Consider the following 21373-nt stretch of genomic DNA (forward strand, 5'->3'; position numbering starts at 1 on the left):
TTGATTGGAGTTTTGAATTTATTAATATTATGGGAGCTCGGTCGTATGTAGGGGTGCCCATAGGTCAGGTGGTTGTAGCCCGGGGATGGCCTGTAATGAGCTCTGGTGCTAGACAGTATAGAACAGCAAAGAAGTTTAGCTATACCTCCAAGTATTCCATTCTATCAAGTCAAGTCAATTGGAGTTTATTATCATGTGCACAAGTCCATGTGTGCACAGGTGCATTTTAAAACTTACTTGCAGCAACCTCATAGGCACATAGCATTAGATTCACCACATTCACAAGAAAAACATGAATTAAACATAAATTATGCAAGAATTGTGCAAGAAAGAACACAATTACAACCAGAAAATAAACAAAGTTCATTGTAGTGCAAAGTGGTCATAGTGGTCACAGTGTTGCCACAATTAGGATTATGCAGGTTGGTTCATGGACCAAGTAGCTGTTCTTTAACTGGGTGGTGTGGGACTTCAGGCTTCTGTACCTCCTGCCCAATGGTAGCTGGGAGAAGATGGCATGGCCTGGATAGTGGGGATCTTTGCTGATTGATTTTGCTTTCTTGAGGCAGCGCCTGAGCTCTGTGCCCAATGATGCCTGTTTAAGAACACAGTGTAAAGGCCAGTTGTCACTCATGGATAGTGCACATGTGAAGATGTTGGTTGAGGACAGAAACCAGCTTAGGTAGTGTGATGCACCCCCAAGTAGAAGAGCCAGATGCTGTACCCTGTCCTGGTTCACACAGGCAGCGTGTGACAAAGGAGGGGGCAACAGTGTGGCCCCAGTCCGTGACCTGAGGGGAACATTGGACGGGGGATTGTAAGTCAGTGAACTTTGTGCAGCATTTCCCACAGCGAGCATCAGTAGAGGAGAGGGTAAGAGAGGGGAGCAGAGCTCTGCACAGTACTGGCCAGAACATTGCTTAGTCTTCCCCCAGTGGGAGCCCTCAGGCTGATGATCACGAGTACGACAAAGTTTAAAACTCTTGTGCACAGCTCCCACTGTGGTCTTGTTCCATTCTCCCTCTGTAACCCACCCCCAGCCCCCAACCCCCACCAACCCAGAAGCACTCTGATTCTGCCCACCAAGGTAGCGTAGCAGTTAGCGCGATGCTATTACAGCGCCAGCGATTAGGGTTCGATTCCTGTCACTGTCTGTAAGGAGTTTGTACATTCTCCCGTGTCTGCGTGGGTTTCCTCCAGGTACTCCGGTTTCCTCCCACATTGCAAAGGCGTACATGTAGGTTAATTTGGGTTTAAAATGGGCGGTGCGGACTCGTTGGGCTGGAAGGGCCTGTTACCACGCTGTAAATAAAATTTTTTTAAAAAGCTTGACAGCGGGGACAGGTTTTCCGACTTTGCTCAGTGTTCCAGAACTTGAGCTGTCAACGTTGGTCACGTGAAGCAGTGATCCCAGCACTGATACCCAGGGGGCGCCACAGACCACCATCCTCAGGGTGGACCACAACCACTCACTGTCCCGTGGGCCATCTCTTCTACTGCCCAAACAGAATCTCTAAGGATCGAGGATGACCTGTTCCCACTCTGGGTAAAGGTGAGTGGGAGATGTCTGCCTTTGAACGTGGGGCGGTCATTGTCCAGCAGCTACCACAGGCCTTGATAGAGCAAAGCCACAGGCATGGAGGTCCCAGGCCACTGGAGACCCATCTCTGCTACACACACACACACACACACACACACACACACGCACGCACACACGCACGCACGCACACACACACGCACACACACACGCACGTATGCACACACACACACTCACAGACACAAAGGCACACACACACACACGAACGCATTCATACAGACATACACACAGGCACACGTGAACACATTTTTTTTATATACAAAACGTTTATTGGTTAAAAACACTACAAAAAACAACCAACAGCAAATACACTACACCTAGTACAGAAAGAAACAACCTGGCCAAAACCAATACCCGCGCAACACTACGCCCGCTACCGCAACACGCAACACTTCATACCAAAATCGCATCGGTCTCGTCCACGACATACGCGATCCCCTGAGGGGCCCACCGAGCGCGGAACTCGGCAACGTGAACACATACATGCACACATGCACTCTATACGTACAGACACATCCTCACACACAAACACTCTCAGCAGATCTATTCACTGAATGTATTATTATTGTTCTACTCTTATACATCTCCCGCTGCTTCAAGACTCTTGAATGGACCTTGTACAATAAAGGTGAACTCTTGATCAATCAAGCTACCTCATCATGGCTCTTGCACCTTATTGTCCACTTGCACTGAACTTTCTCTGTAACTGTAACTATATATTCTGCATTCTGTTATTTCTTTTCTATTTGTACTACCTCAGTGTACTTATGTTTGGAATGATCTGTCTGGATGGCACGCAAAACAAAGATTTTCACTACATCTCGGTACATGTGTGCAATTCTGATTGCCCCATTATAGGAAGGATGTGGAGGCTTTGGAGAGGGTGCAGAAGAGGTTTACTAGGATGCTGCCTGGATTAGAAAGTATGAGCTATAAAAAGAGATTGGACAAACTTGGATTGCATTTTCTGGAGCAGCGGAGGCTGAGGGGAGACCTGATGGAAGTTTATAAAATTATGAGAGGCATAGATGGAGTAGCCAGTCATAATCTTTCTCCCAGGGTTGCAATGTCAAATACTAGAGGACATGCATTTAAGGTGAGAAGGGGAAAGTTTAAAGGAGATGTGTGGGGCAAGTTTTTTTACACAGAGAGTGGTGGATGCCTGCAATGGGCTGCCAGGGGTGGTGATGGAGGCAAATACAATAGTGGTGTTAAAAAGGCTGTTAGCCACATGAATATGCAGGGATGGAGGGATATGGATTATGCACAGGCAGAAGAGATTTGGTTTAATTTGGTTTAATCCTTCCTAAAGTCTACTAGCAGTTCCCTGGTCTTACTGACTTTGCACGCAAGTTTATTGTTACGACACCACTCAACCAGACGGGACAGTGAGTGGTTGTGTTCCACCCTGAGGATGGTGGTCTGTGGCACCCCCAGGGTATCAGTGCTGGGATCACTGCTTCACGTGACCACTCACTCAACGCTACCTCACTCCTGTATGCCTCCTCGTCACCATCTGTGATTCTGACGACAACGATGGTGTCATCGGCGAATTTGTAGATGGCGTTGGAGCAATACTTAGCCACACAGTCATAGATATAGAGAGAGTAGAGCAGGCCAGACAGCATCTGCGGAGAGAAAAACAAAGGTGATGTTTCAGCCCGATGGCCTGATGAAAGATGGGCAGGCATGGTAGTGTAGCAGTTAGCGTAACACTATGCAGCGCCAGCGACCCGGGTTCAATTCCGGCCGCTGTCTGTAAGGAGTTTGTACATTCTCCCCGTGTCTGCGTGGGTTTCCTCCAGGTGACCCGGTTTCCTCCCACATTCCAAAGACGTATGGGTTAGGAAGTTGTGGGCATGCTATGTTGGCGCTGGAGGTGTGACGACACTTGCGGGCTGCCCCCAGCACACTCTACACAAAAGATGTATTTCACTGTGTGTTTCGATGTACATGTGACTAAAAAAGAGATCTGATCTTATCTTATTGCTCCAGATTCCAACATCTGCAGAATTTTTTGTGTCTCCATGATGTAAAGTATTTCCTGAATTTTCTATTTCAGGTTTCCAGAGTCTATAGTTGCTTTGCTTTTTTGATCTGTGTGTGTCAAGACACTCATGCTAAATGAGACAGACTCTGTTCAAAGTGGGTACCCATGAGAGAAGGTCACCCACCGCAAGCTGTAACAGCATGGCCTGGCACATCCCTCACTCTACAATTACTTTCAGGCCAGGGGATGAACCCTGGTTCACTGAGGATTCCAGGAGGGCAGGGTTGAAGCAGAACCAAGTATAACTGAAAAAAATGAGGTGCCCACCTGCAGCACCAGTTGCATTAAAGAGTGTGTAACAAACAGAGCAACCAACAGATCAGATCAAAGCTCTGCAGTCTGAACAGGACGACAGCTGGGCCCAGTGTGTGGTTGCTGAAGACAAGGCTGAAACATTCACAGCCGTGCTCATCTGGAAGTGTCGAGTGGAGCTTAAGCTTCCTCCTGAGATCCTGTAATGATTCCACATGACATCAAGAACCTGCTGGATACAGCAAATGCCATGGGGCCAGATAACAATAGTACTAAAGACCTGCGCTCCAGAACTAGCTGCTCCTCCAGACAAGCTGTTCCAGTACAGTTACAACACTGGCAACTTCCCGACAATGTGGAAAGTTGCTCTGGTATGTCCTGTTCAGAAACACTGGGACAAATCCAATCCGGCTCATTACCACCCAATCAATCTTCAGTCCGTCGTCAACAAAGTGATGGAAGATGTGATCAGGCAGCACCTCCTCACCAATAACCTCCTCACCAATAACCTGCTCACTGATAACCAACTCACCAATAACCTGCTCACCATTAACCTCCTCACCATTAACCTGCTCACCATTAACCTCCTCACCATTAACCTACTCACCATTAACCTACTCACCAATAACCTACTCAGCAATGCCCACTGTGAGTTTCACCAGAACCCTTCAGCTCCAGACATCATCACATCTTTGGTCCAAATATGGACCAGAGAGCTGAATCCCAGAGTGACCGCCCTCGACATCAAGGTCTTTGACCGCATGCGGCATCAAGGAGCCCTGGTAAAACTGAAGTCAATGAGCATCAAGGGGAAACCACTCCAATGGTTGGAGTCACACTTCACACAGATGTTGTTAGAGGTCAATCCACCAGCCCCAGGTCATCACTGTGGAGTTCCACTGGGTAGTATCCTTGGATAAACCATCTTCAGCTGCTTTATCAATGACCTTCCTTCCATCATAAGGTCTGAAGCGGGGAAGTTCACTGATGATTGCACAGTGTTCAATTCCATTCACAACTCCTCAGCAAATGAAGCAACCTGGACAACATTCAGACACAGGTCGATAAGTGGCAAGGAGCAATCACACCACAAAAGTAACAGGCAATGACTATCACAACAGGAGCATCTAACCACCTACTCTTGACATTCGACGGAATTACCATTGCTGAGTCCCCAGTCACCAACATCCTGGGGATCACCCTCAAATAGAGGGTCAACTGGACCAGCCACGTAGATGTTGTGTTTATAAGAACAGGTGCGGCTGGGCATCTGCAATCACAAAGAAGGCACGCCAGTGGCTCTACTTTGTTAGGAGTTTGAGGAGTTATGGTATGTCACCAAGGACTTACAGATTTCTGTAGATGCACAGTAGAGAGCCTAATCTAGTATGGAGGCTCCAATGCACAGGATTGCAAGAGGCTGCAGAGGGTGATAGACCCAGCCCACTCCATCACGGGCACAACCCTCAGGAAGGCAGTATCTATCATTAAGAACCCTCACCACGCTGGACATGCCCTCTTCTCATTACTACCATCGGGGAGAAGGTACAGGAGCCTGAAGACCCAAACTCAACGATTCAAGGACAGCTTCTTCCCCTCCGCCATCAGATTTCTGAACAATGCACGAACCCATGAACACTACCTCATTATTCCCTTTCTTCACATTATTTATTTATTTCTGTGATTTATAGATGTTCATGTCTGCTGACGCAAAACAACAAATTTCACACCATATGTCATTAATAATAAATCTGATTCTGATTCTGATTCTGATAGACAAGGCACAAGTCAGGAGCGTGGTAGAATACTCCCCACTTGCCCGGATGGGTGCAGCTTCAACAACACTCAAGAAACTCAACACCACTGAGGACCAACCAGCCTCTCCACGACTTTCTCAAGGGCAATTAGGGATGGGTAACAAATGCCAGCCTTGCCATGATGCCTTGATCCTGAAATATGAATGTAGATAAAGCATTTGATTTGGAGGACAGTTCTGGTCTCTGAGCAGTGACTTTATGTTATTGCTGGAAGGAGCCCCAGTCGATTACAGTGGCCCAGTATGTTGAGTTAATGAGCTGTTAATTATTAATTGAGCGTGGGGCATTGTGAGCAGTCTACTGCAGGGGTGGAGATAGGCGGAGGAGGGACAGGGGTCCAGGAGGGAATGGATGTCCCAGTGCCATACAGCAGCTTTGTTTAAAATGGCCCACAATGTCAGTTGCATCAAGAGCCATGTGAATGGGCAAGGGAGGCCCCAGTCACAAGCAAACCAGAGCAAAAAGGCAGGATTTGCCAAGCTGCAATATCCGCTCAATAATCAGCGTTCCCTCATGAACTCTTGCAAATGATCACTCGACAGAGAGATTCCTTCAAGGCCAACGGGCCCCTAACAGACCATAACTCACTCCAGACTTGTGACCAATGTGTCGCACTGCCTTTCATCAAATTCCTCAGCTGTGTTTGAAGCACTATTATCTTCCCACTGCTTATGTGATACTCGGGCTGCAGAATTCCCGGCGCTTGGAATCAGCAGAAGGGTTACTAATCTGCCGGGATTGTCCTGGAGTTTCCCCAGAACGAATGATTAACCGTCCAGTCATTGCCATGACCAGCTGTCCACAAGAGATATAACATCAGTGTTAAACCTCTACCTTCACTTCCTTACAACGCATTTGTGTTGATGAAAATATCTTTTTTCCTTTTCCAAAGGAGGTTTATTCAGTGATGACAGCATCACATTATTACAGTACAACAGTATTTCATGATTCACACTACTTACAGTCAATAGAGTCATGCAGTCATTGAGCAATACAGCATGGATACAGGCCCTTCAGCCCAACCAGTCCATGCCAACCACATTGTCCACCCAGCTAGTACTAATTTCCTGCATTCAGCCTATATCCCTCCAAGCCTCACCCCTCCATGTACCTATCCAAGTGCCGCATGCTCTTGCACGGCACAACGAGGGAAACATTGACAAGCACAATGTGACAGGCTGGGGCAGAAAATATACACAAAAATATGCAGATCAAAGCAAATCCAGAGTTAGTAAAGACTGTTAACATCAAAGCTTAAGGCCTTTATTTGAATGCGTGTAGCATTTGCAATAAGATAGGTAAGTTGACAGCACAGACAGCAACATGTGGGAATCATCTAATAGCTATTACAGAGACGTGTCTGCAGGGTGACCGGGACTGAGTGCTCAGTATTCCAGGTTATGCAATGATCCAGGATCCAAGGGCAAAGCCACAGAATAAAGGGACATCCCTTTAGAACTGAGATGAGGAGGAATTTCTTCAGCCAGAGAGTGGTGACTCTGTGGAATTTGTTGCCACAGAGGGCTGTGGAGGCCAAATCATTGGGCGTATTTAAGGCAGAGATTGATAGGTTCTTGATTAGTAAGGGGATTAAGTGCTATGAGGAGGAAGCGGGAGAATGGGGTTGAGAGAAAAAAAAATCAGCCATGATTGAATGGCTGAGCAAACTCCATGGGCCAAATGGCCTAACTCTGTTCTTATATCTCGTGAACTGGAATTTATATCGGGCGCCTCTCAGAAATGTCACAAATCGCTTGGTGTCCTCACCATGGTGGGGATATGGTGAACAGTTTATGTCAGGAGAAAAAGCTCAAGAGCTCAGAAAGACCAACATTACTGATCAGCAATGGGATCAACTGCAGACGTGCTGGTATTTTCTCCGTTGCTGTGTTAATGAGTTCCAAGTCAATTAAGACTTGCAGATAAATTGGATTAACTCAGGGTTATAAGATATGTCATCATCGTAGGGTCATACAGCAGGGAAAGAGGCTTCCGCCCAACTGGTCCATCTGACCAACATTCCCATCTAAGCTAGTCCCATTTGCCCGCATTTGCCAATATCCCTCTAAACCTTTCCTATCCACCTATCTGTCCAAGTGCCTTTTAAATGTGGTTAAGGTATCTGCCTCAACCACTTCCTCTGGCAGCTTGTTCCATATATAGACCACCCTCTGGGTGAAAATGTTGCCTCTCAGGTTCCTATTCAGTCTCTCACCTCTCACCTTAAACCTATGCCCTCTAGTTCCTGATTCCCCAACCCTGGGAAACAGACTTTGCGCATTCATCCCGTCTATGCCCTTCATGATTTTATACACCTCTATAACATCACCTTTCGTTCTCCTACATTCCAATGAAAAAAGTCCCAACCTGCTCAACCTCTGTCCATAACTCAGTCCCTTGAGTCCCAGCAACATCCTCATAAATCTCCTCTGCACTCTTTCCCTCTTAAGGGCATCTTTCCTATCACGGAGTGACCAGAACTGAACACCATGCTCCAAATGTGGCCTTATCAGTGTCTTGTACAACTGCAACATAACATCCCAACTTCTGGACTCAGTGCCCTGACTGATGAAGGCTAGTATGCCGAAAGCCTTCTTCACCACCCTCTCTACCTGCGGCACCACTTTCAGGGAACCATGTACTTGTACTCCTAGGTCCCTCTGTTCTACAACACTGTGGGTGTCACATACGTGAGTGTCAACACCCACATGAAAACCTTATGCAGAAATGTATGTCTTATCCCAGTTGCTAAAGCCATTGGAATCAGCAGGTGCCTCTCACCGAACAGAAGCTGGCTGGATCCATGAGCACCTGAGCTGATTGGCACTGAGGGAGTGCTGCACTTCCAATGAGAGACATAACTCTAGCCTAGACACTGGATTGGGAAAAATATTGGTGCTTTATTCTTTCTGCATACGTAGTTAGAGCACAGGACCTGATCTTGGGGCATATATTGAAGAACTCACTGCCAGGTGCAGCCCTGGCCATTGGAAAGTTTGCCCAGGCACTCTGACAATGTGACAGTGCCCCATCGATTACGTACTGACAGGAAGTTCCTGATTATAGTCTTTGTAATGAACTCCCAATCAGACAAGGAACACCAGACTGAAAGTGATGAAACAGGTGTGATTATAAGGGACATCATTCTCATGTTTTCTAAATCCACTCCTCCTCATCTCAATACTCTTCAACCTGCCCTGAGGGTGGGTTGAAGCATCAGGACGCTGACATTGACAGATCATGGTTGCTTCAATCTGGGACCACGTTGGGGTCACTGCCCATCGTGAAAGGGGGGGTCCGTACCTGATCAGGTCTTTCCACAGTGTCATGGATATGCTGTAACTACACTGTCAAATCCCTCCCCCCTCCACCTCAACTTCCACCTTGATTGCCCAGCCTTCCCTCTCCACCATTCCTCAGATCCATCCGAACCCATTCTCTTACAGGGAGAAAAAATGATAAAAATTTCTTAAAAGAGGATGCCCCAATTTTATGATTCTTTTTTGGCAACCTCTGATTTGGCAAAATATCCCACCCAGTTAATGTAGCAGAGATGGATGGACTAGATTTCCAGGCACCTGTCTTTTCTGATATCAGCCAACATACTGTTAGAAAAATATCCTGGGAACACTTTGGGACAGTATTGAGCAAGATTTACTCTGTATCTATTCCATGTTGTCCCTGACCTGGGAGTATGTGATGTGATGGTGTAGAGAGAGCTTTACTTTATATCTAGCCCTCTGTCCCTGCCCTGGGAGTGTGTGATGGCACAGTGTAGAGGGAGCTTTACTCTGTATCAAACCCTCTGTCCCTGTCCTGGGAGTGTGTGACAGGAATCCATGCATGGACAGGAGGGTGTTATATTTGAATGCAGAGCTCAGATTGGCTGGAAAATGTGTGAATATGGTGCAGGACTGCAGGACTGAGGAAAGGATATGAGCAAGTAAACAACAACATGTTGTTCAGTGCTGAGTCAAGCACATGGGCAGGGTGAGTCGAAGCAAAAATGTGCCGTTGAAGATGCCTGTGAATGCCGAGCCTGCCACATGTTGAACTGCTCACTTTGTAATCACACTGCTTATTATCAGGTTAAAAGGGTAAAGGAGCAAGGGGTCATGGAAGAAAATTAATCACCATAGCAACCTCAGACCTTGCAGACATCCAATCCCTTCTCACTCATGTCTTTCATAGGGAACAGTAGAAAAGTTTAATAATTGCATGGCAAACAACTTTGTCGTATAAAAGCCCTCACTGTGCGGCAGGGAGCGTAAAGGAAACTGAAGACTGATTTGTCAAACTGCATGCATAGAACAGAGCACCGAGCAGCTCTCATCGAACAAAGCTCCCCTCAGTGTTACTCCTAGCACTTCCAGAGAACATACACTGGGAAAGCAAGTGGTGGATTCTGATGTGACCAATCTGGTGATGCGCTTGTTCATTTGCTGAGTTCATGTTTCTCGTTACACTTGTGGTGAAAATCAGGCGAAATTTCATCTATTATACAGTAAAAGGGTTGAGTTGGATCAATCCTTCCAGGTGAGGCAGTCCTTCACATGTGAATCCACCAGTGTCATTTATTGCATCTGGTGCTCCCGGTGTTGCCTCCTCTACATAGGTGAGACCTGACGCAGATCGGGGGATCGTTTCATCGAGCACCTTCACTCCATCTGCCGTAACAGCCAGGATCTCCCGGTGGCCAGCCATTTTAATTCCACTTCCAATCCCCACACTGATATGTCTGTCCACGGCCTCGTCCACTGCCGAGTTGAGGCTAGACACAAGTTAGAGGAACAACACCTCATATTCCGCCTTGGTAGTCTCCGACCTGACGGCACGAACATCGGTTTCTCTAACTTCCAGTAACCACTCTTCTCTGTCCCTTTTTGTTTCCCTTGTCACACTGTCCCCCATCACCTCATCTCTTTCCCCTCCCCCACCCTCTCGATCTGCCCATCACCCACACATTCCTCCCTCCGGTTCCCCTCCTCACCTCCTTCCCTTTATTCCATGGTCCACTATCCTCTCCTATCAGATTCCATCTTCTTCAGCCCTTTATCACTTCCACCTATCACCTCCCAGCTTCTTGCATCATTCCCACTGTCCCCCCTCCTTCACCTGCCAATCACCCCCCCCCCCCCCCCCCGGCCATCTCCCCTCATTATTTCCAGTCCTGATGAAGGGTCTCGACCCAAAACGTCGACAATTTATTTCCCTCTACAGATGTTGCCTGAATCCGTTGTTCCACCAGCCTTTTGTGTGATGCCTCAGATTCCAGCATCTGCAGTCTCTTGTGTCTCCTCTGAGTTGGATCAAGTGGCCTTTGTTTTTCCATTGTCTCCCCTTCCCCCATGGATGAGTTGGGCCAAAGCACCTGTTTCTGTGATGTATAACTCTATAACTATTACTCATAATTTCCCATCTTCCATCTTAATCCCTATTCAGACTGAGTTGCCCATTCAGACCCTGCTCCTCCACTCCACTAGGTCATGGCTGACCTACACCTTAACTCCCTTACCTCAGTCGCTCTGCATAACAAAAGTTTATGGCTCTTCAGTTACAAAACTTATTGTTAATAATAACAAAAACATATGTTAGAGTAGGAAATGTGCCAGACCATAAGGTTACGTATTGCGGTGGTGGACATTAATGGTCCATGGTGCCTCATGGAAACCAAGGTTTGAGCTGCCAGATCAGCTCTGAGTCTGGCCCATGATGGAGAATGTCCTCGGTGTGAAGACAGGACTTTGTCTCCACAATCTAGTTTTAGGAAATGAACCTGGACAGGTGAAGGATCTATTGGTGGGTGAGCATTTGGGGGACAGTGACCATTGCTCCATAACCTTTAAAATTGTCATGGACAGGGATAGGTGCAGAGAGGACAAGAAGATATTTAATTGGGGAAGGGTGAACTATGAGGCTATAAGGAGAGAACTTGGGAGTGTAAAGTGGGATGTCCTTTTTGAAGATGTGGTCAATGTTCAGGGATCTTATGCAGGATGTTAGGGATAAATATGTCCCGGTGAGGCGGAGAAGGAATGGCAGGGTGAAGGAGCCGTGCGTGACGAGAGAGGTTGAACAACTAGTTAGGGAGAAGAAGGTAGCATACATAAGGTATAAGCAGCAAGGTTCAGACAGGGCCCATGAGGAATATAGAGTAGCAAGGAAGGAACTTAAGAAAGGGCTGAGGAGAGCTAGAAGGGGACATGAAAAGGCGTTGGCCAGTAGGGTTAAGGAAAATCCCAGGGCCTTTTTCACGTACATGAAGGGTAGGAGGATGGCTAGGGTAAAGGTAGGTCCAATTAAAGACAAAGGTGGGAGAACGTGCCTGGAAGCAGCGGAAGTGGTAGAAGTTCTCAATGAATACTTCTTTTCGGTATTCACCGAGGAGAGGGGTCTTGATGATGTGGAAGGGAGTGCTGGTAAGGGTAATGTTCTCGAGGTTGTAGATATCAAGAGAGAGGATATGTTGAAGTTGTTAAATAATATCAAGACAGATAAATCTCCGGGGCCTGACAGGATTTTCCCCAGGCTGCTTCGAGAGGTGAGGGAGGAGATTGTTGAACCACTGATAAGGATCTTTGAGTCCTCGTTGTCCACGGGGATGGTGCCGAAGGATTGGAGGGTGGCAAATGTTGTCCCCTTGTTCAAAAAAGGTAGTAGGGATAGTCCAGGGAATTACAGACCAGTGAGCCTTACGCCTGTGGTGGGTAAGCTGTTAGAAAAGATTCTAAGGGATAGGATTTATGAACACCTGGAGAATCATGGACTGATTAGGGACAGCCAGCATGGCTTTGTGAAGGGAAGATCTTGCCTCACAAGCCTGATAGAGTTCTTTGAGGAGGTGACGAGGAAGATTGATGAGGGTAGTGCGGTGGATGTGGTCTATATGGATTTTAGTAAGGCGCTTGATAAGATTCCTCATGGTAGGCTTCTTCAGAAGGTCAGAGGCCAAGGGATCCACCGAAGCTTGGCTGTGTGGATTAGGAATTGGCTTGCCTGTAGGAAGCAGAGGGTTGTGGTGGAAGGAGTGCCCTCGGATTGGAGGGCAGTGACTAGTGGTGTCCCGCAGGGATCGGTTCTGGGACCTCTACTTTTTGTGATGTTTATAGATGACTTAGATGAGGTGGTGGAAGGCTGGGTTAGTAAGTTTGTGGACAACACTAAGATCGGCGGTGTTGTGGATAGTGTGGAGGGCTGTTGGAGTTTACAGAGGGATATTGATAGGATGCAGAGCTGGGCTGACAAGTGGCAGATGGAGTTCAATCTGGAGAAGTGTGAGGTGGTACACTTTGGAAGGACAAACTCCAGGGCAGAGTACAGGGTAAATGGCAAGGTACTTGGCAGTGTGGAGGAGCAGAGGGATCTGGGGGTTCATATTCACAGTTCACTGAAAGTTGCCTCACAGGTGGATAGTGCAGTTAAGAAGGCCTATGGGATGTTAGCTTTCATAAGTCGTGGGATTGAGTTTAAGAGCCGCGAAGTGATGATGCAGCTTTACAAAACTCTAGTTAGGCCAGGTCGCCACATAGGAAGGATGTGGAGGCGTTGGAGAGGCTGCAGAGGAGATTTACCAGGATGCTGCCTGGATTAGAGCATATGGAATATGAGGAAAGGCTTAAGGTGCTAGAGCTTTATTCACTGGAAGGGAGGAGGATGAGAGGAGACATGATAGAGGTATATAAAATATTGAGAGGAATAGATAGAGTAGACAGCCAGTGCCTCCTTCCCAGGGCACCAATGCTCAAGACGAGAGGGCATGGCTTTAAGGTTACGGGTGGGAGGTTCAGGGGAGATGTCAGGGGGAGGTTTTTCACCCAGAGTGTGGTAGGTGCATGGAATGCACTCCCTGGGGTGGTGGTGGAGGCAGATACATTGGACAGGTTCAAGAGCTTGTTGGATAGGCACATGGAGGAATGTGAGATAGAGGGATATGCGGGAGGAAAGGGTTAGATAGTGTGAGGGTGGTTTGATGGACGGCACAACATGGTGGGCCGAAGGGCCTGTTTTGTGCTGTATGGTTCTATGGTTCTATGGTTCTATGGTTCTCTGACTATGCGGTGGTCGCGCTGACATGGACACAAGGCAAACAGTCGCAGATGCTGGAAATCTGAAGGCAGGCACGGTAGTGTAGCAGTTAGCATAACGCTATTACAGCGCCAGCAACCTGGGTTCAATTCCGGCCACTGTCTATAAACAGTTTGTATGTTCTCCCTGCACCTGCGTGGGTTTCCTCTGGGTGCTCCGATTTCCTCCCACATCTGAAAGACGTATGGGTTAGAAAGTTGTAGGCATGCTATGTTGGCGTCAGAAGTGTGGCGACACTTGTGGGCTGCCCCTAGCACACTCTACACAAAAAGATGCATTTCACTGTGTGTTTCGATGTACATGTGACAAATAAAGATATCTAATCTTCCTCTGAAATTAAAAAGAGAGTGCTGGAGATACTCAGCAGGTCGGGCAGCATCTGTGGAGAGGGGAACAGAGTGAATGTGTCAGGTCCATGACCTTTCACCAGAAGGAGAAGTTCAAGTTTATTGTTGTGATAGGCATACATACCCAAGATATAAATGCCATGAAAATTAGCCTTTTGCAGCAGCAGCTCAGGACACTACAAACATGACAAACATAAGTTAACATACATTTAAATTAACATAAATTACGTGTGTGCAAAATAAGCAACAAAATAAACATAATGACACGAGTGCAAATTGAGAGCGGGAAAAATATAGTCCGAGGTAGTGTCAGGGTTTTTCAAGTCATTTCAAGAACCTGATGGCAATTGGGAAGGAGCTGTTGTTGAACCTTGAGGTGTGGGTCTTCTGTACCTCCTGCCTAATGGCAGCATCGAGAAGAGGGCAGTGGGGGTTCCTGATGATGGATCGCCTTCATGAGACATCGCCTCTTGTGGATGTCCTCGATGGTGGGGAGAGCTATACCTGTGAAGGAACTGGTGGAGGAAACTAGCCTGTTTTAAGAGGAGACCAGGAGGATCCAAATGACAAGATGAGTTTGGTGCTGTCCAATAGAGGATATTGATTGCAGCTGATCTGTCATTAGAAGAATGAAGGGAGGCAAAAATGCAACATGCTGGAACAGTGAGAACACACAAGAAAATAGGAGCAGGAGTAGGCCACTTGGCCCCTCAAGACTGCCCCGCCATTCAATATGGCTGATCTTCCTCAGGGGAACCAGCTTCCCCTCCGTGAATTCTGCCTACACTTCCCGCTGCCTCGGGAAAGCAGCCAACATAATCAAGGATCTCTCCCACCCCAGTCCCAATGTCTTTTAAACACTGTTATTGTACCCACCTCTACCACTTCCTTTGGGAGCTTGTTCCACATACCCACCACATGGCCCTCAGTTTCCCTTAAAATGTTTCCCCTCTCACCTTAAATCTGTACCCTCTAGTTTTAGACTCCGCTGCCCTGGGAAAGATACTGTGACCATCCACCTTACCTGTGTCCCTCATGATTTTATAAACCTCCATAAGGTCACTCCTCAGCCTCCGATACTCCAGGGAGTAAACTCCCAGCCTATCCAGCCTCCAGTCCCGGTAACATCCTTGTGAATCTTTTCTGCATCCTTTCTAAGTTAATGACATCTTTTTTATAGCCAGGCAACTAGAGCTGCACACAATACTTCGTTAGAACATTTCAGATTCTAAAAAGGATTGACAGAGTGGATGCTGAGGGCTTGGTATCTTGTCCAGGGGTTTAGACCAGGGGGCATGCTCTTGTGATAATGGGGTTGTAGCGGTTGCTACCGCGGAATAAAACAAGACTCTACTCGGAGGATTGCCAAACAGAACTGGTTTATTTTCCCGCCTTGCGCGGGCCCTTTAAGGGAGAAAACTCCCGCCCAAAACAACCGGCAATGACATAAGTCCTACGTCATCAGGACTTTCCCGCGCGCGGGTTCTCCCCGTCGCTCGGAAAGACAAGGCCCGCCGCCATCTTGGGCCTCGTCGCTCCGACGCCGCGCGACCCGACTGCCGAGCCGGTTCGCCCGACTAGACGGTGAGTCGCCACACAACCCCCCCCAGAACCGGCGAGACAGTCCCCAAGGTCCGTGGGCTGTGCCAGCTGCCGCTTAGGGGGGCGGCCTCTGCGTCGCGGCGTGGCAACCTCGACAGGCTGTTGCAGATCCAAATGGGCAGGTTTGAGGCGGTCCGCCGTGAAAACCTGTTCCCTGCCTCCAATGTCCAAAATAAAAGTGGAGCCATTATTCCATATGACTCGGAACGGTCCCTCATATGGTCGTTGCAATGGCGCCCGAGGTGTGCCCCTGCGAACGAAAACAAACTTACAGTCCCGTAGTTCCTTGGGCTGGCAGGATGGGGCTTGACCGTGCCATGAGGTGGGAATCGGGGCCAAGGCGCCAAGCTTCTCGCGCAGTCTTTGTAGGACTGCTGGGGGTTGTTCCCCTTGGTCCCGAAGGGCAGGTATGAAATCCCCGGGGACAACTAGTGGCGCCCCGTATACAAGCTCAGCTGACGAAGTGCAGAGGTCTTCTTTGGGGGCAGTGCGTATGCCGAGCAGGACCCAAGGCAGCTCGTCAACCCAGTTAGGACCCTTCAGGCGGGCCATCAAGGCCGATTTTAGATGGCGGTGAAAACGTTCCACCAACCTGTTTGATTGAGGATGGTAGGCTGTGGTGGTGTGCAGCTGCGTCCCTAGCAGGTTCGCTAATGCAGCCCAGAGACTGGAAGTGAATTGGGTGCCTCTGTCTGAAGTGATGTGGGCCGGAACGCCAAAACGTGAGACCCAAGTTGTGAGCAGCGCTCGGGCGCAGGAATCAGTTGTGATGTCAGTCAGGGGGGTTGCCTCAGGCCACCTCGTGAACCGGTCCACGATGGTAAGGAGGTACCGGGCTCCTCTTGAAACCGGCAGAGGGCCCACGAGGTCGACGTGTATGTGGTCGAACCTCCTACGGGTAGGCTCGAACTGCTGTGGTGGGACCTTGGTGTGTCACTGGAGTTTTGACGTCTGGCAGTGCGGACAAGTCCTGGCCCCCTCACTGACCTGTTTGCGCAGGCCATGCCAGACAAACTTGCTGGCGACCAGTCGGACAGTAGATCTGATGGACGGGTGCGCCAACCCACGTACCGAGTCAAAAACGCGTCTCCGCCAGGCTGCAGGGACTATAGGGCGGGGCTGACCAGTCGCAACGTCGCAAAGTAGGGTCCGCTGACCTGGACCAACCAAGAAATCTCGGAGCTGCAGACCCGAGACTGCGGTTCTGTAGCTGGGCAGTTCGTCGTCGGATTGCTGTGCGTCAGCTAGGGCCGTGTAGTCGACACCCAAGGATAGGTTGTGGATGGTTGGTCTGGAAAGTGCATCAGCAACAACATTATCCTTTCCGGAGACATGTTGGATGTCAGTTGTGAACTGGGAAATGTAGGATAATTGTCTCTGCTGACGAGCTGACCAGGGATCGGAGACTTTGGAGAAGGCAAAGGACAGAGGCTTATGATCGGTGAAAGCGGTGAAAGGCCTGCCTTCTAGAAAGTATCGGAAATGCCGGACCGCCAGATACAGCGCTAGAAGTTCCCGATCAAAAGCGCTGTACTTCAGTTCGGGCGGTCTAAGGTGTTTGCTGAAAATGCCAAGGGTTGCCAGCGGCCTTCGAGTAGCTGTTCCAGTACCCCACCCACCGCGGTGTTGGACGCGTCTACCGTGAGGGCAGTCGGGACGTCAGTCCTGGGGTGTACCAGCATCGTGGCGTCTGCCAGGGCGTCTTTGGCCTTAACAAAAGCAGCCGCAGCCTCGTCAGTCCAGGTGACGTCCTTGCTCTTACCAGCCAGCAGCGAGAACAGAGGGAGCATGATACGGGCTGCTACAGGGATGAAACGATGGTAAAAGTTGACCATCCCAAGGAATTCCTGTAGGCCTTTGACTGTGTCGGGGCGGGCAAAATGGCGGATAGCGTCCACCTTGGCGGGTAGGGGTGTTGCCCCGTCGCTGGTGATTTTGTGGCCGAGGAAATCGATAGAGTCAAGTCCGAATTGGCACTTGGACAGGTTAATCGTGAGGCCGAAATCGCGGAGGCGGGAATACAGCTGGCGGAGGTGGGAAAGGTGTTCCTGGCGGTTACGGCTGGCGATCAGTATGTCGTCCAAGTAAATGAACACGAAGTCCAGGTCTCGGCCTACCGCGTCCATCAGCCGCTGGAAGGTCTGCGCGGCGTTCTTAAGGCCGAACGGCATCCGAAGGAATTCGAACAGGCCGAATGGGGTGATAATCGCAGTTTTGGGGACGTCATCCAGATGGACCGGGATTTGGTGGTATCCCCTAACGAGGTCCACTTTGGAAAAGATGCGGGCCCCGTGTAAGTTCGCTGCGAAGTCCTGGATGTGAGGGATGGGATAGCGGTCCGGGGTGGTGGCATCATTCAGCCTGCGGTAGTCGCCGCAGGGCCTCCACCCTCCGGTGGCTTTGGGGACCATGTGCAGGGGGGAGGCCCAGGGGCTGTCTGACCCGCAAACAATCCCCAGCTCCTCCATGTGACGGAACTCTTCCTTTGCCAGGCGGAGCTTGTCTGGAGGTAATCGTCGTGCTCGGGCATGAAGGGGTGGCCCTGTGGTAATGATGTGGTGTCATACCCCATGTGTGGGCCTAGAATTTGTAAACGAAGGTGCCAAAATCGATGGGAATTCGGCTAGGAGCTTGGCGAAATCGTCGCCAGAAAGGGAAATGGAGTCCAGGCGCGGGGCTGGTGGGCTGATTTCTCCCAGGGGATAGGTCCGGAGAGTGCTAGAGTGAACTAACCGCTTCCTTCACAGGTCGACTAACAGGTTGTGGGCCCGAAGGAAATCGGCTCCTAGGAGTGGTCGGGCGACGGTGGCAAGGGTAAAGGTCCAGGTAAAACGGCTGCCGCCAAAGTGGAATTGAAGGGTACGGGTGCCGAAAGACCGTATCGTTGTACCGTTGGCGGCATTGAGTAGAGGACCTGGTGGCCTGTCACGAGTGTCGCGGCCTGTCGGGGGCAAAATACTGACCTCCGCTCCAGTATCAACGAGGAAACGCCGTCCAGATTTCTTGTCCTGAACGAAGAGGAGGCTCTGTCGGCGGCCAGCCGCCGTAGCCATCAGCGGCGGCTGGCCCTGGCATTTCCCTGAAACTTGCAGGGTGGGCGGCATCGACGGGCCTCCGCACCCCACCTCTGATGGTAGAAGCACAGCTGGTCACCCGTGTCGTCGTCTGCGTTCCTGGGGCGTGGCTGCTCGGTTGCTGGGGCCGGGCGAGGCAGGCGTTGGGCTCGCGGCCTGGTGATTTGACTGACGGACGAACCGCTCTCGCGCTTGGCCCTCCACAGGACATCTGCCCGGGCGGCCACCTCACGGGGGTTGCTGCTGTCGGCGTCAGCTAACAACAAGTGGATGTCATCGGGGAGCTGTTCGAGGAAGGCCTGTTCGAACATCAGGCATGGCTTGCGTCCCTCGGCCAATGCCAGCATCTCATTCATTAGGGCGGATGGGGATCTGTCCCCCAGGCCATCCAGATGAAGCAGGCGGGCGGCGCGCTCACGACGGGAGAGGCCGAAGGTCCGGATCAAAAGGTCTTTGAAAGCCGGGTACTTATCTTCCTCCGGAGGCGACTGGATGAAGTCTCCAACCTGGGCGGCTGTCTCCTGGTCCAGAGAGCTAACCACATGGTAGTACTTCGTGGAGTCGGAGGTGATCTGCCGAAGGTGGAATTGCGCTTCGGCCTGGTCAAACCAGATGCTGGGCCGAAGTGTCCAAAAGGTGGGCAGCTTGAGGGCCACTGCGTTGGCTGCTGCGCTGTCGTCCATTTCGCGGGTCCAAAAGCCGTTTGGACCGTCGGGGTCACCAATGTAGCGGTTGCTACCGCAGAATAAAACAAGACTCTACTCGGAGGATTGCCAAACAGAACTGGTTTATTTTCCCGCCTTGCGCGGGCCCTTTAAGGGAGAAAACTCCCGCCCAAAACAACCGGCAATGACGTAAGTCCTACGTCATCAGGACTTGCCCGCGCGCGGGTTCTCCCCGTCGCTCGGAAAGACGAGGCCCGCCACCATCTTGGGCCTCATCGCTCCGACGCCGCGCGACCCGACTGCCGAGCCGGTTCGCCCGACTAGACAGTGAGTCACCACAGGGTGTACATTTCAGTCAGAAACTTTGGACTTCTCTTCTCCAGAGCCTTCTTGCACTCATTCAGTGGGTTTATGCAGGCCTAGCATCAACAGAATTTTGCAACCCGCTGAAGCTAAGGGGAGTAATGATTGAGCGAGACAGTAGGATTGAGCCAGAAGATTATCAGTGATCTTACACAAGCTGCTTCTGTTTTCTCGTGCCTTTGTGTTAAAGCAAAGTCCTGGAGTTCCAAAATCAAATCAGAAGGTGCTCGGAAATACCCTTATCTATCCAAAGACTGCATTGTTTGTTAGCACTTTGTTGTTTCTTGCCCTATGGCTTTAAATTTAGAAGGAGAATCTGGTATAGTCCGAGTTATTTGGCATCAAACAATTGGCACACTGCCTGTGAGCACTGGATAGGCAGGAGAGAGTCCTCAATGGGGACTATCAGAGTAGCTGCAGCTAGGAATGAATTGGACCACCAATGGTTTGGCTTTTGCCCAGTTTATTGCAAGCAAGCCTTTTGCCTGTTCTGGGTCAAGTTATTAGATACATGCCATTTGAAGAAAGCAAAGTATTATTGAACATGACCGAAGAAAAGTACAGACCTAACTGCCAAGACATTTCTTCTGGGATATAGAGTCATTGCACAATACAATTGGAAGTTACATCTAAACTCCATCCAGAGAAGCAGGGAGAACACTCCATATTCAGATCCTGGGAATATTGCAAGGAAAATCAAGGAAAGCTGTTAGTGCTTTCCAAAGAAATAAAAATACCAGCAAATGTCCAATGAAGAAGTAGGCCCACTTAAATCCATGGAGGTGGAAAATGTTGGTAAGATCCTTAAGGGAAACTTTTCAGTTGGCAAAAGGTGGAGAAGATGCAGATTACATTGGGGAGTGAAAGATTGGATGGGGAAGACGTGAGGGGGAAGGACTTAGCACCCTCGAAAATTAATAGGTCATGGTGAAATGAAGCTCAAGCTACTAAGGAAATAGCAGAAGACCTGGTCATCATTTTTCACTCCTCCCTGCAGAACCTGTGCCATGACAAGAGAGTTGGATTTTCCAACATTGCATCATTTCTTCAAAATGATGAAAAAAATAGATAGGGAGATTATTGGAAAATTTCTGAAAAACAATATGATTCAGCTTTTGGGAAGGGACAGAAGAACAGTCATTGTGGATTGGTAAAGGGGACTTAAGGCCTCTCTCAAACACTACGGTACCTCCCTCCTACACTACCATGCCTCCATTCTACACTACCGTACCTCCCTCCTAAACTACTGCACCCCACTCCTCCACAACTGTGCCCCCCCTACACTACCGTACCTCCCTCCTACACTACCTTGCCTCCTTCCTACACTACTGCACCTCCATCCTCCACTACCGTGCCCCCCTACATTACCGTACCTCCCTCCTACACTACCGTACCTCCCTCCTACACGACTGTGCCTCCCTCCTATATGACCATGCCACCCTCCTACACCACCGTGCCTCCCTCTTACACTACCGTATCTCCCTCCTACACTACCGTACCTCCCTCCTACACTACCCTACC

Source organism: Pristis pectinata, chromosome 3 (assembly GCF_009764475.1).
Source record: "Pristis pectinata isolate sPriPec2 chromosome 3, sPriPec2.1.pri, whole genome shotgun sequence".
NCBI lineage: Eukaryota > Metazoa > Chordata > Chondrichthyes > Rhinopristiformes > Pristidae > Pristis > Pristis pectinata.